The 18611-nt window shown below is 38.9% G+C and overlaps 1 protein-coding gene across 9 annotated transcripts in view; it reads right to left on the minus strand.

Moving 5' to 3' along the window:
* Positions 1-18611, minus strand: part of MAP3K4 (mitogen-activated protein kinase kinase kinase 4) — a 154481-nt gene that overhangs the window by 121551 nt on the left and 14319 nt on the right. The window lies entirely within an intron of this gene.

Below are 18611 nucleotides of genomic sequence, written 5' to 3' on the forward strand. Positions count from 1 at the left end.
TGGCCTTTACTGGTTCTGCATCATCTTATTAAAGAATTAGGATATATTTAATATCATACACATTATCCATACACTATGAAATTGAATTTGAAGGAATGCTTCTAAATCTTTCGTTGGAACATTCATCACAGATCTACAACTGGAAGGGATCTCAGAGGTCCTCTAGTTCATTTTACACAAGAGGAAACTGAGGCCCAAGGAGGCTAAATGACTTGGTCTTTTAGTGTCACAGAGAGCTAGTGTTTCAGAAATGTGCATCAGTACATATCAGAGAGACTCCACTCCTCCTCTGAACTGGGAAGGCCTAAGAGCTTAAGCACTGCCCCCATACACACTGATGGTGTGAGAAGAGGGAAACTGCTTAACTACTCAGAGCTGTACTAGGCAATGCTCTAAGATAGTAAGTTTCAGAGAAAGGGGCAGACCTATTTTAGTGGAAAGAGTTCCCTTACCTGGACCTCCATGGATTTCCCCTGGCTAATCTTCATGCCTGGAATGCTCTCCCTCCACATGGTCTCCTCTGGGGTTCCCTGACTTCCTTCAGGTCATCACTAAAATCCCACCTTCTGCAAGGGGCCTTTCCTAATTCTTCCTTAATGCTAGGACTTCCCTCTATGATTATCTCCCACTTAACTTGTCTATATCTTGTTTGTACAGAGCTGTTTGCATGCTCTTTCCCTATTAAACTGTGAGCTCCTTCAGAGCAGGGGCTGGTTTTTGCTCTTTTTTTGTATCCCCAGTGCTTAGCACAGTGTCTGGGTGATAGAAGCTCAACAAATGCTTGTTGACTTGGGAGATCGCTATATCAATAATACTACAAGTCTATCTCTAATTCTTTAACCCTAAAATTAAAAAAGCTAGTGTTCTTTCCACTGTACTACGCTGCCTTCCTAACACTATAATCTTTTTCCAGTGGACATTTTTCCTCAACAATTCCCTTAATCTATTATATAAGAATATCCCTACTTTGTACAAATTATGTTTTAGAGGCAGTATTATAGTGGAAGAGCATTTGACTTAGGCTGAAAGTCTCTCTTCTACCATTTTTTAGCTTGTAAGCCTGGACCTCAGTTTCTCAATTTCCTTATCTATAAAAGGGGTATGATATCTGCGCTACCTACCTTACAAGGTTGTTGTACTTTACAAAGATTGAAGCACTGTATAAATGTCAGTTGCTACTATTAACAAAGAAGATAATAATAATCAACCAACAAACATTTAAAAGTCCCTGCTATGAACCAAGCACCATGCTAGGCACTGGAAATACTGATATAAAACTGAGTCAGTCCCTTCCTATAAAGAATTTTCACAAGGGCCTAAACAGAATTTTTGAAAATTTAGATACGGTACATCTCTGGCAATTCTGGAAAGGAAACATAAAGGGTGTGGGGTGTGTGTGTGTGTGACATGTGCATGCATACGCACATGCACACACACACAAACACACACACATATGTATTCTTTAATTGTGCATAGTACTACATAATACCTTTACAAGAACTGACAATATACTTGGACATAAAAACCTCACAAAAAAATGAAGGAAAGCAGTACTATTAAATACAGACTTTACTGACAACAATGCAGTAAAATTTATATTACAGGGCCACTGAACAGGATTAAAAATCATTTTTAGAGACTAACTTAATCCTAAAGAACTGGCAGGTCCAAGAACAAATCACAGAAACAATAAATCATTTCATTTATAATAATGATAAAAATGAGACCACACTCTGAAATATATAGGATATAATGAAAGCAATCCTTAGAAGAAAATTCTTACATCTAAACACTTTCAATAACAAATGTAAGAAAGAACAAGTTAATGAATTCCACTAATTGTGCCTTCTGGGTGTTATTTTGCCTTATTTGGCATCCAACAGACTGTCTTGGAAATAGACATAAGCCAAACACTGATGCTGTATGCCTAACAATTGAAGACAATTGTATTTCCAAATACCAAAGATTTATAATCTATAAGACTTAGGAATAGAGATAGGATCTGAATGTATGATTTCGATGATATAAGAAACTCTCTCTCTCAGAGCAAGCTAGCACCTTCTCTGTAACCCACTTTTGTAGAGCACTAAGAGTTTAAATGATTTGCTCAGTTATAGTTGGTAGGTGTCAAAGGTGGGACTTGAACCCAGTTCCTCTAGCTCTGAAAACAGCTCTCTATTCACTATGTTAAGCTGTCTCTATAGTTGTAATACAAAATTATTCTACTGTTGCTATTGTGTACAACCATTATTACTAAGCTAAATGTTTTCATGCATACTTCTAATCTCAACATAAATTTCTTGAAATCAGGTACTTCTTTGCTTCTAATGGAGTAACACAAAAAATATTCAATAAGAACTGGCTGAATGTAACATAGTTAGATCTTAACTAAGCTACCTGTAGACAAGGACTGTCTTTTGTCTCTTTTTGCATCTCCAAAACTTAGCACAGCATCAGAGTAGGCATTTAAAAAATGTTTATTGACTGACTGACTATGCCACTGCCCAAGAAGTGTGGTCAACTGCTAAGATAACAAGCAAAACATAATTTCTCTAAAAAATGAATCATCTGATTATCACATATATGTTAAGATTATATATATATATATGAATAACCAAGAAAAGTAAGCAGATGTCAGAAAATGAACAGCTTAACTATAAGCATAATGTTTTTTCTCCTGACTATCCATCTCTGATGGCCAAACCAAAGGATTGTGATCAGTAGCCCACAGATATCCAAGACTAGAAAAACAGACATTTTATACAGCTTTCTATAAGGTATTAAGTTTTTTTTAAAAAATCTAATTTTTAACAAAATGAATTCTACAACTGGGGCTCTAGAAGGAAAAAAAAAGAGCTTTTCTTATGTTCTTATTACAGCATTAGCTAAAAATCTCATCTTTCCTATATGCTTTTATCATTCCACCAGTGCTAACAAAATATTAAAAAAAAATTAGTGGAACTACATTCACTTTATGTTTGACAATAGCAAATACAGAGTGAAACTAAAGTATTTAGGAGAAAATCAAGTTAACTCATTTCTCCTGTTAACCAAAAACAATATCACAAGTTCATGAGACATGCATTGTAGCTGCATTTATTACAAGAAAGGCACATGCATGTGAGAACTCATAATAAGGAGCCCAGCACTGCAGGGAAAGCCTTGGTATTTAAGTTATGGGAAAAGGGGAAGTCATGGGGAGGGGAAACGGACTAATCCCCTCCTGAAGGGGAGGAGAAAGGCAATGGCAAATGCAGCATTCTTTTCCCTTGGGAACTGCTAGACATGAAGACCATGAAGATGTTTATCTACAAGGATCCTAGCTACATATCAGGGCCTCCTGAATATTCCAGGTCCAGTGTGTCTGGAAAATATGGCAACTCAAGAAGACAAGTTCAGGGGCCCCTTAACATTCCTAAACACAAGAAAATTGGATCAAAATTCATTAATACATAAGTTCAAGACACTTTCATTTTCCAAAGCAAAATACTATTCCAAATTTATCAATATAAATTTTTATTTTTAAAAAAATGAGCCTAAATAGTATTACCCAGAAAGCACTAATTGTTCCTTGAAGTTTAATTTAATTGCATATACATACATAGGACAACTAGGTGACACAGCGTATAATTAAAGTGCCAGTTCTGGAATTAGGAAGATCCAAGTTCAAATCTGCGCTCAGATACTTACTAAATATGTGACCCTGGGCAAGTCACTTTACCCTGTTTGCCTCAGTTACCTCATCTGTTAAATGAGCTGGAGAAGGAAATAGCAAACCACTAGTATTTTTGCCAAGAAAACCCCAAATGGGGTCACAAAGAGTTGGACATGACTGAACAACAACAAAAATATACATACATGTAGAGAAGCACATAAACTAACGAGATTTTTTTTGTTCCCCATAACTAGCTCAAAAGCAGATCTTAATGTAAAAATAAAAGGGGATAAAGTTTAAATTTCTTTGAAAAAAGGCTTCCACTTTAAAGCAGCCAGTTTCAATTACACCTATAGATTACCTTATCTATTTATAGTCTTCAAGGAGAAACAAGATGCCAAAGCCATCTGAATTCATGTTTGAACTTTGTCAATTTTACAAGAATGTGGATAATCTTTTCTTCTAAATTTAGTAAACTGGCATTACATAAAAACAATCCCATAACAAGAAAACAAACCCTGAAAGAAAAGTAAAGCATATCCAACTGCCCTTCCTTCTCCCTCCCCAAAAGCAATCAATCATTTGCCAAGTCCTGCTGATTCTATCCCCAACAGTATCTCTCATGTCTTCCCTTCACTAACATGAAACCATCCAGGTTTTGGAGCCTCATCATCTCCCACCAAGACTGTCACTGTGCCTCTAGCCTCTCCCCTTTCCAAATCATTTTCCACTTAACTGTTAAACAGACATATTCCCGAAGTACAGGTGCTGCCTCCACCTCTGCTCAAGGAACTACAATGAATCCCAATTACCTCTAAGATAAAATACAATCTCTGTTACTTATTTTTAAATTCCTCCATAATCAGACCCTAAACTAGAGGCTTAACTGCACATTACTCTCTTTCATATCATCTAAGTTTTATCCAAATTGGCTTACTTGTGGTTCCCTGTACATTGATCCTTATCTTCATACATTATACAGGCTGTTTGTCTGTCATGCTTAGAGTGTACCTTTTCCTCACTTCTCCTTCCTAAAATCCCTAACTTCTTTCAAGGTCAAGTCCAGTTAAGTCAACAAGTGTTTATTAAGTGTTCTACTATTTATGTTCCACACACTATTCTAAGTATTGAAGATACAAAGAAAGGCAAAAGAAAAATAAATAAATAAACCTATCCTGGATCAGAATCTAAGGTTGGCAACAACAGAAAAACCGTATGTACAAATAGGATATATACAAGATAACTTGGTAGTTCTTTACTTGAAGCCAGGAGGCAGAGATGAGCAGCAGAGTTCTAACCATGAGAAGGAGCCACTGAGTATGCCCACACTTGGGATGCCTTTGTCTTCTTAAGCAAGGAACAGCAAGAAGGCTAGTGCCACTGCAAAGAATATAGGGAGGAGAGCAAAGTGTACAAAGACTGGAACGGTATGAAGGGGCCAGGTTATGGAGGACTAAAAGCCTAAGAGATGAGTTTATATTCGACTCTGGAGGTAATAAGGAGCCACTACAGTTTACTGAATAGAAGGGATGACACGGTAAGGCTTTAGGAAGATTACTTTGGCAGCTGAGTGGAAGATGGACTGGAGTGGGAAGAGAACTGAGGCAGGGAGACCACCCAGATATTTTAACAGTTCAGATGTGAGGAGATGAAGGCATGTAGTAGGCAAGTGGGAGGTCAGAAGAAAGAGTGTTACAAATATAGGAATGCCAGGACTTGGCAATTGAACTGGATATGGATAGAATAATCAAGAATAATACCTAAGTTGTAAGCCTGGATGCCTGGGGGGGTTGCAGGTACCCTCAAGAATAATAGGGAGGATAGGAAAAGGGAGGAGTTTTGGGGAAAAGATAATGAATTCAGTTTTTGACATGTTGAATTTAAGATGTTTATGGGGACATCTAGTTCGGTATGTCTAAGAGACAGCTGGAGATGGAAGAATGGAGATCTGGTGAGAAGTTTAGGCAGACTCTGCATCTGTATATCAATTATCATCTACACAGAGATGATACTTGAATCCATGGGAACTGCTGAGATTATCCAATGAAACAGAAGAGAGGAAGACGAGAAGAGGGCCTAGACAGTCTTGAGGGACAAATATTGCTATTAGGCATGATCAAGATGATCAGCATGAAGATCCAGCACAGGAGAATTGAGAAGGAATAGTCAGATACGTAGAAGGAAAACCAGGAGAGATCAATGTCACAAAAAACTAGAAAAAGAGAATAGCAAAGAGAAGAGGGTGATGGACAGTCATGTTGCTTCTCTGATCTAAAATCTTCAATGGCTGCCCATTGCCTACCAAGTTAAGTCCTACACTTGACAGTCTACCACTCAAGACTCTGCAAAATCTGGGCCCTAAAGACCGTGGCATTTAAGCTAGAAAGGATAATTACAAGTCATCTAGCACAACATCTTTGTTTTTTAGAAATGAAAAAAAAAATTGAGTCCAGAGAGCAAAATCTTATGTATATGTGTATGAGCATGTCAAGGGCTGTAGACAGGTCAAAAAAAATGAAGACTGAGAAAAGCTCATCAGATTTGGAAATTAAGAGATCATTCAATTTTGGTGAGATTAGCTTCAGTTAGGGCAGCTGGGAGGTACAGTGGATAGAGTGTGGGGCCTGGAGTCAGGAAGACCTGAGTTCAAATCTGCCATCTGACACTTTTCTAGCTGAGCCTGGACAAGTCACTTATCCTATTTGCCTCAGTTTCCTCATCTATAAAATATGCATAATAATAGCACCTACCTTCCAGGGTCGTTGTGAGCATCAAATGAGATAATTATAAAGCACTCAACACAGTGCCTGGCACATAGTACGTGCTAGATAAATGTTTATTATTACTAAATGACAAAATCTGAAGTCAAATTGCAGAGAGTTATGAAGAGAATGAGGAGTAAGTGGAGACACCAATTGCAGATGGTTTTCTCAATGAGTGTAGCTACAAAATGTTAGATGTAGAACCATATCTAGAGGAGATGAAGAGAGTGAGTGTTTTTTTGAGGATGCCAATTTGTAGGCAGTAAGGAAGCAGCCAGTAAACCGAGATTAAGGATTAGTGAGAGAGTAGGGATGACAGAGGAAATACATTTTATTTTTTTTGAGGGGGGTAAAGGCAGGGCAATTGGGGTTAAGTGACTTGCCCAAGGTCACATGGCTAGTAAGCATGTCAAGTTTCTGGGGCCGCATTTGAACTCAGGTCCTCCTGACTCCAGGGCCGATGCTCTTCTCACTGTGCCACCTAGCTGCCCCAGGAAATACATTTTAAAGAATAAGATGGAATATAATCGCTTTTAAGGGCTTCTCCTTCACATGAGGCAGGAATGAAAAGAAGAAGATGGAGGAAGGCACCTAAGTGATGTGAGATTAGAAAATGGGAGAAGAGAGAACTCCTGTGATTGGCCTCACTTTCTGCAGTGAAATATGAGGCAAGGTTCTCAGCTGAGAGGGTGGGGGTAGGGTGAAATACGGAAGATTTGAGGGATGAAAAAGGGTGGAAAAGCCAATGTTGAGAAGTGGGAGGGTGAACCAATTAAGGTGGTGTAAATGGACCACCTTGGTATCGTTAGGGTTCAGCTGGGATCGTGTAACACAAATTTGTAGTGGACCCAGGCAGCACACTTTCATTCTTTTCTCTAACTTCATTAAATAGCATCTGAGTAGGAGGAAAGGCAGCAGATGGTTGGAGTAATGCAAGGGTGACATTTGGCAGGGTAAGATCTGCATCAGAATAAACGTGCCAGTGACTCCAGAGAAGAGGACAGAGCAGGGTGGAAGGGGTCCCCCAAGGAATCAAGAAGAGCAAGGAAAAAAGTACACTTGGTGCAGGATTCCTGGCTCAGGAAAAAACTGAGGAGGAGAGAAACTGAAGGTCATGAAGAATGAAAGGCAAATTTAGGGTTAGAGGATGCAAATCAGAGGGCAAAGTAGAAAGACAAGTGATTGTAATCTGACAAAAGCATTTCAGAGTTCATGAAGTGAAATTCTTGTGGGTGACAGCAAGATCAGTGACACTATCTCTGAATGTAGTTGAAATGGGGTGGAGGAATAGGTTATAGGAAATGAGTAAATTGAGTAATTAGAAGATAATGGTGTTTGAGGGGATATTGATATTTATGTTGAAATAACCTAATATGAGGGAAAGAATTGGAGAGGAAAAAAAGACTGTGAGCCAGGCAGAGACCTCACTGAAGCAAGAAAAAGTTCCTGGAGGTCTGAAGACAATAGCCACCAGAACCTAAATTGGGTAATCAATAAGGAATGAATAAATCTCAAAGGAGGAGAGATTACTGACTAATGGTGGTAAAGGGAAAGCCTAGGTGTGACAATGGGGAGCAAGGTCAGGAAGTGGTAACAAGTAGCAAGCAATATGCCAAGTCCTCCACCATGATAGGGGCATGAGTAAAAGTGCAACCACTGCTAAAAAGGATGGCCAGAAAGCAGTGTTGTCAGAAAAGAGCCAGGTCTCAAGGAGTATAAGAAGGTGGAAATAATGAGAAATGAAACAAGATAAAAGCTAGTTTGTTACTTATAGAGCAGGCATTCCAGAGCGCACAGTGGGAAGAGCAGGACATTGGTAGGGTTGGGTTGAGAAAAAGGGGAATAAGGGAATAGTCAGTGGGAAATGGAAAATGGGCTCTGAACAGGAAGTTCATGATCACCAAGGAGAGAGAATGACAGGGTAGGGGGTATATTAATCATTGAGGAATGAATGAGGGTAGGACATTAATGTCCACAGGGGTGTGGTAAAGCTGTCCCAAAGTATCAAGAAGCTGTGCATGGCTGGAAAGGGGGAGAGTTAGGACAGGTGGAGGTCTGTGGAATGAATACTCAGTTTTCCATTCCTAGGAAGCTCCCCTACTTCCCTGTCAGGTTCAGCTCAACTACAATCTCTTTCAAGAGATAGATCCCCTCAGTTACTAGTGCCACACCCCTTTTGCAAACTACTTTGTGTTTAAGTTTTATATTTCTGTTAAAGTTGTTTATTTACAATAAAAAACAGAGCAGAGACTTTCATTTTTGTCTTTGTATCCCTATCACTGGCACAAAGTAGATACTTTAAAATTTTTTTTAATTAAATTAAATATTTAAATAACTTTACAGGAAAACCTGATCTGAATCTATAGCTGGATTCAACAAATCCAAGACTCTAGGTTGCCACGGCACTTAGAATTTCTTCATTAAGCCTAGTATTTTTAACATAAATTTATTCAAAATTATATAAAAGCACTTCAGCCTTCCAACTTATGTGCTTTTACTTTTTATTGGAGTTAACCTAAAAAGAAGTCAAAAGCAACATTCCACGTAAGTAATGAAGCCCCTCAGGCTCCAGTCCAGATCTTGGTTTCATTCACTGTGCTCACATAAGGGGAGGGCAGCAGGGCTGAAAGTAGGAAAAGGAAAGGAAATACTGATCACCAGGATCCCCTGCCCTAAATGTATATGCCAGTTAGGCTCTGCAATCTCTTTGAGCCTTCAAACCCTCCCCCCTTTTATTTTTCTTTCCAAAAAACCTTAAAAAAAAAAACACTTGGCTCCTAAATCTAAGGTTGGGCTCCTAGATCCTAAGAAATTTGCCACGCTCTTATAGTAAACACTGTTAACTCAGATATATAGATTTTTTTAAGCAGGTACTCATTGTAAATTAAGCCAGCAATTTGGTACAAATTTCTTAAGTATTCTACTTTATTTACCAAGGCTAATTAGGGCAGAGAAATGCTTATCAAGTCTTTGGGAAGGGATTTAATTCCAATTCAATGGATGGTTATTGTATACATAGGTTGCAGTTTTCTATCAATATAACAATCACCACTATATACAAGTAATTAATTAAAATAAGCTCATTGTGACTAGGTAACAATCACAGAATGTTTTTCATTAAAGAAGCATATCTTTCACATATAAAATATCTTGGTCATAAGTGGGAAGTGAGAGAGGCTGCTTTTCTGTTTACAATCCAGTCCAGTATGTATTTATTAAGCACCTATTTTTGTGAGGCAGTTAGGTGTCATGATGGGCAGAGAGCTGGATTTGGAGTCAGGAATACCTTAGCTAGAATCCTGCCTCACATACTTCCTAGCTATGTGATTCCAGGCAAGTCACTTAGCCTCTCTGGGCCTCAGTTTCCTCATCGGTAGAAAAGAGGGGAATGGACTCAAAAGCAACTAAGATCCTTTTTGGTTCTAAATCTATGATCCTATGTACAAGACACAATACTGGATGCTGGGGATTCAAAGACAAAATGAAAAATAGTCTCTGCATTCAAAGAAATTCTTGTTGTACCTGGAGGATATGATATTCAGAGGACAGATAAACATGTATATAATAATTTAAGGAGAAGAAAGAGAACACAAACAGTGGAATCAAGAAAGGATTCCAAATAGACTACTTCAGTAAGGTCACTATGCCAATTTAACATAGTAAGTCATGTGTTTAACATAGTTTTAATTTTCTTTTTTCTTGTTCATTTACTACATAGAAATGAAAAAGCTGACCATCCTGGCACACACAAATCTCTCCTCTGAACTTTTAGATCACTTACTGTATAAACTGTAATTCATTTTACACAACTGTTTACTGCCTTTTATTATCATGTAATAGTTTATGCATGGCCAAGTTCTACTGCTGATCAAATTCCTTAAAGGCAGAAGCTAAACCCTCATACAACCTAATACTGTGCAAAGTAAATGATAAATAAGTATTAGCTGAATGAATGTGGTTTTCCAGACTAGGGAGGAGATAGTGCCATTATCTTTTGGCCTCCTCAGACTACGTTCAGAGTGCTATGTTCATCTCTGGTGATACTTTAGGAAGGCTGTTGATAAACTGAAGATTATCCAGAGGAGAGCAACCAGGATGGTCGAAGAGCCTCAAGTTCAGCTCAAAGAACAAAGAATATTTATTCGGTCACAAATTTAGACAACTTGATGGTGAGGGAGTAGAGGAAAAGAACAAGATAGTTATCTTCAAATATCTGAAAGGCTCTTAAGTAGAAGAATGAAAACTGTTCAGCTTGTTGCCAAAGGGCAGAATTAAGAGCAATGGGGAAAAGTTTCAGAGGCAAATTTAGACTGCAGGTAAAGTAACACTACTGAACAGTTAGAGCTCCCCAAAAATGGTTGTCTCAATCACTCAACAAGCATTACTTAAGCACCAGGATTTGCTGGTGTTGGGGATACAAAGACAAAAAAAGAAAAAACTCCTCTCAAGGAGCATACACTCTATCAGGACAGAAAACATGTTGTATTGTTAATGTGCTGTTTGATACAATTTGAAGATCTTCCCATCCATTAATAGGCCCATGTGACCTGTCTGAGTCACATGAGTTTGAGTCACACAGAAGCCTGAGTAGCATGAGCCTGCAGTGGGAGGAGCGTGTTGAATGGATGGAACAGGAAGGGTAAAGCAGAGCTGAAAGGAAGTGAGACAGAGCAGTCAGACCTGGGAGAGAGGGAGACAGAGAGACAGACAGAGACAGACAGACAGATAGATACACACACACACACACACACACACACACACACACACACACACACACACACACACAGCAGCAGCAGCAGCAGCAGCAGCAGCTAGCATGAGTGAGAGCCAGGGGGTGATTTTGCTTGAGGGTGTTTGTTTGTGGGAAGACCCTAACAGAGGAAAGGCTCAGGGATGTTGGTGCCCCCTGCACTGCTAATGTGTATAGATTTCTTTGTTGCTATGATGGATTTGGCTTTCTGATGCTGGGATCTGGCTTTCTGGTGTTTGGCTAAATGCTTTCGTTCTGCCTTCAATGAAGAGACTCTTTTTTTATGATTCAGAACTACGCCAGCATATTCATAGCTGCCATAGGTGCTGTATCGCATTGGTGCTATATTCATGTACATAAAAACATATACACTAAATAAATATAAATATATGGAATAAATACAAAATAGGCACTAACAGTTGAGGATATCAGGAAAGGCTAAAAGGAGGTACCCGAAATAAGCCTCGAAAGAAACTGGGCATTTTAAGAAGGGGTAGAAATAGTAGGTTCCCATTCACTGTTGGTCTTCAAGCAAAAGCTGGACAAATGCTGAATATGCTGTAGAGGGGATTCTTTTCAAGTACAGCTTGAACTAGTTGTCTCTAAGGTCCCTTGAAACTGACACACTGTGATTCCATAAATGAATGAAACATCTAATCCAGGCTGTTATCACTAAATTCCATACATATACCACACTCGTTTGCAGCCCCACAATTCTGCTTATACTGTTTACCTCCACCATCACTAAGAAAATCCCCTCTGCCCATCATAATGCTCCTTTCTTGAATTTAATTCTTAAACTCAAGATTTATCTCCTCTGTCCAGGCTTCTCAAATTTCCTAAGATTTATCATCCTAGGATTTAAAGTTGGAAGTCTTTGAAATCAACTTCTATGGGAAGCATTTCCTGATCCCCAAAGTTTCCTGATCCTGATTCTGGTCTCCTTCCTTAAATTATATTGTATTTACTTACATGTGTACATTATCATATCCTTCAGTTGAACATAAGCATTCTGAACTTGGGGGCAATTTTGTTTTGCCTTTGTATCCCCAGCACCCTAAACAAATAACAAGCAATCAGCAAACATTTATTAAGCACTCATTATGTGTCAAGCACTAAGGATACCAAGGGGGCGGGGGTGGGGAGGGAAGGCTAGCAGTCCCCCTGCCCTCTTCTGAGAGCGACAACATCTATAAATCAATATATACAACATAAACATAGAGTAGACGGAATGTGGTGTTGTTCAGTCTTATCCAACTCTTCGTGATTCCATGGACATGGGCATGCTAGATGTCCTTCTATCCTTCATTATCTCTTGAAGTCTGTCCAAGTTCATGTTCATTGTTTCCATGACCAACCATCTATCCATCTCATCCTCCATCATCTCCTTTTCCTTCTGCTTTCAATCTTTCCCAACATCAGAGTCTTTTGCAATTGAGTCCTATCTTCACATTATGTGGCCTAAGTATTTAAATTTCCGCTTCAATATTTGGTCATCCAGTGAACAGCCTGAATTAATTTATTTACATATTGACTGAGTTAATCTCCTTGTTGTCCAAGGGATTCTCAAAAGTCTTCTCTGGTGTCACAATTTGAAAGTGTGGCTTCTGCAGTACTTTAGTTTTCCAACTTTCACAGCCATACCTTGCTACTAGAAAAACTACATATTTGACTATAAGGATCTTTATTGACAAGGTAATGTCTCTGCTTTTTAGTATGCTGTCCAGATTTGCTATACCTTTCCTTCCAAGGAACAAGCATCTTTTAACATCATGGCTGAAGTCACAGTCTGCAATGATCTTTGAGCTCAAGAATACAAACTCTAACACTAATTTCATTTCTTCTCCCTTTATTTGCCAAGAAGTGATAAGACCAGTAGCCAAGATCTTAGGTTTTTTATTACGTTAAGTGTCAAGTCACCTTTTACACTTTCTTCTTTGACCCTATCAAGAGGCTTCTTAATTCACCTTCACTCTCTGCCATCAAAGTGGTATCATCTGCATGTCTGAGATTATTGATATTTCTCCCAGCAACCTTAATTCTGGCTTTTGATTAATCCAGCCCAGCATTTTGCAGGATGTACTCTGCATATAAGTTAAATAAATAAGGTGACAATTTTCAGCCTTGTGTCTTAGACCAATCAGTTGTTCCATGTTCTAGTGGTTCTAACTGTTGTTTCTTGGCCCACATACAGGTTCCTCAGAAGACAAGATGATCTGGTACTCCCATATCTTTGAGGATTTGACACATTTTGTTGTGATCCACACAGTCAAAGACTTTCATATTGTAAATGAAACAGACATGTTTTTTTTTCTGGAACTCCCTTGCTTTCTCCATAATCCAGAAAATGTTGGCAATTTGGTCTCTAGTTCCTTTGCCTCTTTGAAAACCAGCCTCTTCTAGGAATTTTCAGTTTCCATATTGCTGAAGACTAGCTTGCAGAATTATGCCAGCATGTGAAATGCGCTCAATTGTTCAGTAATTTGAACATTACTTAACATTGCCCTTTGAGGTAAACTGATCTTTTCCAATCCAGTGGCCACTGCTATGTTTTCCAAATTTGCTGGCATACTGAGTGTAGCACTTGTAACCACATTATCTTTTAGGATTTTAAATAGCTGAACTGAAATTCTATCACCTGCACTAGCCTTACTGTTAGCAATGCTTCATAAGACCCACTTGACCTTATTCTCCAGGCTTTCTGGCTTCTGAGTCATTTTATGCAAGGTCGCAGAAGCACAAAATACTCCAATTTCAGTATTCTTTCTACATATACTTCTTATTCTACCAGTATAGCAATTACAATCTTTACAATGCAATTTAGTGTTACTCACATAAGCATTCTCTTACTTAAAAACATCAGACTTACACACATTAGTTATAATCTGCAACATGTATTAAGTGACCAGTATGTGCAAAGACAAACGTGAAAACAGCCCCTGCCCTAAAAGAGCTGATAATCTAGACCTGAGAAACAGGTATATACAAAATAGATACAAAGTGATTTGAGAATAGGGTACTAACTAGATGTTAGCAGAAAAAGCTGGAATGCTATGTGTGAGAACAAGGTGAGTTTGGCACATTATGTCTGAAGTGGAGCAATATGTAATGAATAAGGCTTAAGATGGGCTGGGACCCAGTTCTAAAGGGTTTTAAAAAGCAAGTAAGAGTAGATTATATTTGCTCCTGGAGTTAACTAGGAGCCACTAGAATTTACTGAAGGGGACTGACAGTTATACATGAACTTTAGGGAGAAAATATCACTATGTCGGCTGTGTGAAAAATAAATTGGAGTGGAGAAACTTGAGGAAAGATCACTTAAGAAGTTATTACTAATTGTGTGTTTCTCCTACATATAAAATATTTTATATACTGCACTTTATAGTTTTTTTGTTTAGAGTTGTTGGTTTGTACTAAGTGACTTGCCCAGGATCACAGTTAGTAAATGTCTGAGACCAACTCTGAACTCAGGTCTTCCTGAGTCCAGGGCCAATACTCTATCCACTGAGCCACCTAGCTGCCCCTTGAACTTTATAGTTTTAAAAATACTTTTTACGAATATCTCTTTTTACATTTAAAACAACCCTCTGGGGTAAACATGACTAGTCACATGTCACACATATCCACCCCCACACTCAATAAATTCCAGAGGCTCCCTATTACCTCCAGGATCAAACACAAAATCCTTTGTTTGGCATTGGAAGCCCTTCCTAACCCAACTCTTCTCACTTCCTGCCTTTCCAACCTTCTTACACTTAACTCCTTAACCATGTACTCTTAGATCAGCAACACTTATCTCCTTCGATCAACAACACTCTATCTCTCTGCTCTGGGCATTTTCTCTCCCCCATGCCTGGAATGCTCTCTCTCTCCTCATTTCTGCCTACTGCCTTCGCTGGCTTCCTTTAAGTCCTAAATGATATCCAATCTTCCACAGGAAGTCTTTCCCAACTCCTCTTAATTCTAGTGCCTTTGCTATTTTAATTATTTCTTATTTCTCCTGTATATAACTTGTTTGTACATACTTGTTTGCCCCAACTAGACTCAGAGCTCTTTGAAGGCAAGAACTGTGTTTTTGCCTCTTTTTGTATCCCCAGTGCTTAGCAGTATCTGGCACATGTTGTTAAAAAACTGACTGAGGCAGCTAGGCGGTACAGCGGACCTGAGTCCAAATCTGGCCTCAGATATCAGCTGTGTGACCTTTAACTGTGTTTTTGCCTCAATTTCCTCATCTGTAAAATGAGATGGAGAAGGAAATGCATCTTTGCCAAGAAAACCCCAAATGGGGTCATGAAAAGTTGAACACAACTGAATGACTGAACAACAAAAATAACTAACTGATTCTCCCTTCAGAAACATCATACACACAAGATATCCTTCACTTCTCTTCCATCTTTCACCCCTTGTTGGTTGTTATTCAGTTGTTCTTAGTCCTGTCCTAGTCTTAGTGACTCCACTAGAGTTTTCTTGGCAAAGATACTGGGGTGGTTTGCTATTTCCCCTTATAACTCAACTAATCTTCTGTTTGGCAAACAAGATTATTTTACAAATATTTTTATGCCCCTTTTTTCTTTCCTTTTCCTTTCCATTTTTTTTCATTTTCCTCTTCTCTTTGTTATAGTTTGTGAATTTAAAAAATGACCTTAACTTGGCTAATGTATACTATAACTTTTGATGTGAGGCTAAATGAAACCCATTATGCTACAGGCCTTCAACCATATCTCTGGATATTAAGTGGGTACCAACAGAACCTCACAAGCAAACCATAGTAGGCTCTCCCTTGCTCTCACTTTAAAATCAGACTCCCTCTCTCCCTTTCTCCTGTTCTGTATCTTAATAATACGCTGTTTATGCCCACCATCATCCAACACCTAGTTTCTCTGAGGAAAAACTGTGATAGTTGTCTTCAAGTAATTGAAAAGCTGGTACAATGAAGAGGGATTAGACTTGTTCTGCTTGGCCCAGTAGGGTTTTCCTGATACTTACTGGTTTCCTTTACTGGATCTTCATAAACATCTTACTCACAATGGTGGTCAGAAAAAGCAACACAAGGATACTCTCGAGGTCTCTCTTAAGAACTTTGGAACTGATTGCATGACATGGGAGACACTGGCACAAGACCACTCAGCACTGTATGCCCATATCAGAGAAGTAAGTTACTGGCTCTATGAGAAAAGCAGAATTGAAGTAGCTTGAAAGAAACATGAAATGAGCAAATTTAGAGAATCCACTCCAAATGTTCACAAGGATTATTTGTGCCTGACCTGTGGCAGAGCATTCCAAGCTTATATTGGCCTGATCAGCCACAACTGGACACATTGTAACTTGACTCTAACATAATGATATCATTTTGGTCAACAAGCAACCCAATCCGTTAATTATTGATGCCTTTGAAAGACTCTGACCTGGCCCTCTTCTCTTTTCCTTCTATATGATATCACCTGGTAATTTCCTTGGTTTAACAGTCTCCATGCTAATGATTCCCAGATCTCTATGAACTCCAGTCCTACATCATCAAGTGCCTTTTGGACATCCTGAATTGAACGTCCCATAGGCATCTCAAACTCATCATGTTCAAAACAGAACTCATTACCTTCCCCCCAAACCCCTTCCTCTTCACAACTTCTCTGTTACTATCCAAGACACTACTATCCTCCTGGTCACCCAAGCTAACAAGTTCAGCCAACTTCAACTACTCATTCTTTGTCACCCCACATATCCAATCAGATGTGAAGAGCTTGTCATTTCCACCTTCATATCTCTTCTCTACGTCCCTTTTTCTCTACTCACACAGCTACCATTAAATAGTGCAACCTAGACTAGTGCAACAGTATTCTAATTGGTCTCCCTACCTCAAGTCTGTCCCCACTCAGATGCCTGTGATTTTCTTATAACTCATGTCACAGCCCCCCATTCCCACTCAAAAAACTCCAGCAGTTCCCTACTATCTTGAAAATCAAATATAAAGTCCTCCTCTTCGCATTTAGAGATCTGAGCTAACCCATTCCTATGTTTCCAATATTCTTAAAGCTTCATTCTCCTTCACGCATTATCCCATCCAGCTACACTGGCCCACTTGTTATTCCTTGCACAGCGAGATCCACTTTTCTCATCTCTACACTCACTATTTCCCCCATACCTGAATTCCTTCCCTCCTCACCTCCACCTCTGATTTCCATTGGCTTTTCCTTCAAGAATCAGTACAACATGTTCTGCAAGAAGTCTTTTACACTTCCACTCAATTTCTGTTGCCTTCTCCTTAGAGGCTGCGTTTTATCTACTGTGTGTATGTGTATGTATTATGCATATATTTACTTATTTACATGTTAATTATTTATACTCTCACCGGAATGTGAGTTCCTTGAGGGCAGGAACCATTTTTTGTCTTTCTTTGTATCCTCAGCACTTCACATTGTGTCTGCCACTTAATAAACATTTAATAAATGTTTATTGACTAAAGTTCTCTATGCAAACAATTCCCAGATCTAGAGATCCAGCCCTAGTCATTCTCTTGAGAACACACAGGTGTCTCAAACTCCACATGCCCAAACCAGACCTATTCTTTCATCTCCAAACCCATCCCTCTTCTGAATTTTTCTTATTTCTGTTAAAAATACAACCATCCTTCTAGGCAGCTACATTCTCAGCCTCAGCACTATCTGCCACCCCAATTGTCATTCACCTTATTTATCCAGGCAGTTCCAAAGTACGTCATTCTTACTGTTACAACATCTCTCAAATTCTGGCCCGTTATCTCCACTCACACAGCCACTATCCTATTTCAGGCCTTCATCACCTTTCTCCTAGACTACTGAAACAGTTTCCTTTTCTTATAATGTATTTTTATTTATTTCATTAAATATTTCCCAATTATATGCAAAAAAACTAACATTCATTTTTTAAATTCTGAGTTCCAAAATTATCTCCCTCTCCTACTGTTCCTCTGCCCATAGAGAAGACAATCAATAGGATATCAATTTCCATATTAGCCACACAAAAGCTTCACAATTAGTCCTCTTGCCTCAAGTTTCTCCCTACTCCAATCCATCTTCCACACAGCAGCCAAAGTGATTTTCCAAAAGAGTATGCCTGACCATGTTCTCCCCTTCTTGAATAAACTCAAACCGTTTTCTTTTACCTCTAGGATCAAACATAAATTCCTCCGGCATTTTAAATCCTTCACAGTACATGTCCCCAATGAATTTTTCTGGTGTTATTATATATTATTCCCCTTTACACATTCTATGTTAGCAGAACTGTCCTTCTTACTATTCTTCCCATATGTCACTCCATCTCTCTACCCTTTCCATGACTTTAAGTTGGCTAGGAGCCATGCCTGGAATCCACTCACTCTTTTGACCAGTGCCTTTTAGAATCCTAGTTTCCTTCAAAATGCATCTCAAATGCCATCCTCTGAAGCCTTTCCCGATCTACAAACAACCTG

Source organism: Trichosurus vulpecula, chromosome 7, assembly GCF_011100635.1.
Source record: "Trichosurus vulpecula isolate mTriVul1 chromosome 7, mTriVul1.pri, whole genome shotgun sequence".
NCBI lineage: Eukaryota > Metazoa > Chordata > Mammalia > Diprotodontia > Phalangeridae > Trichosurus > Trichosurus vulpecula.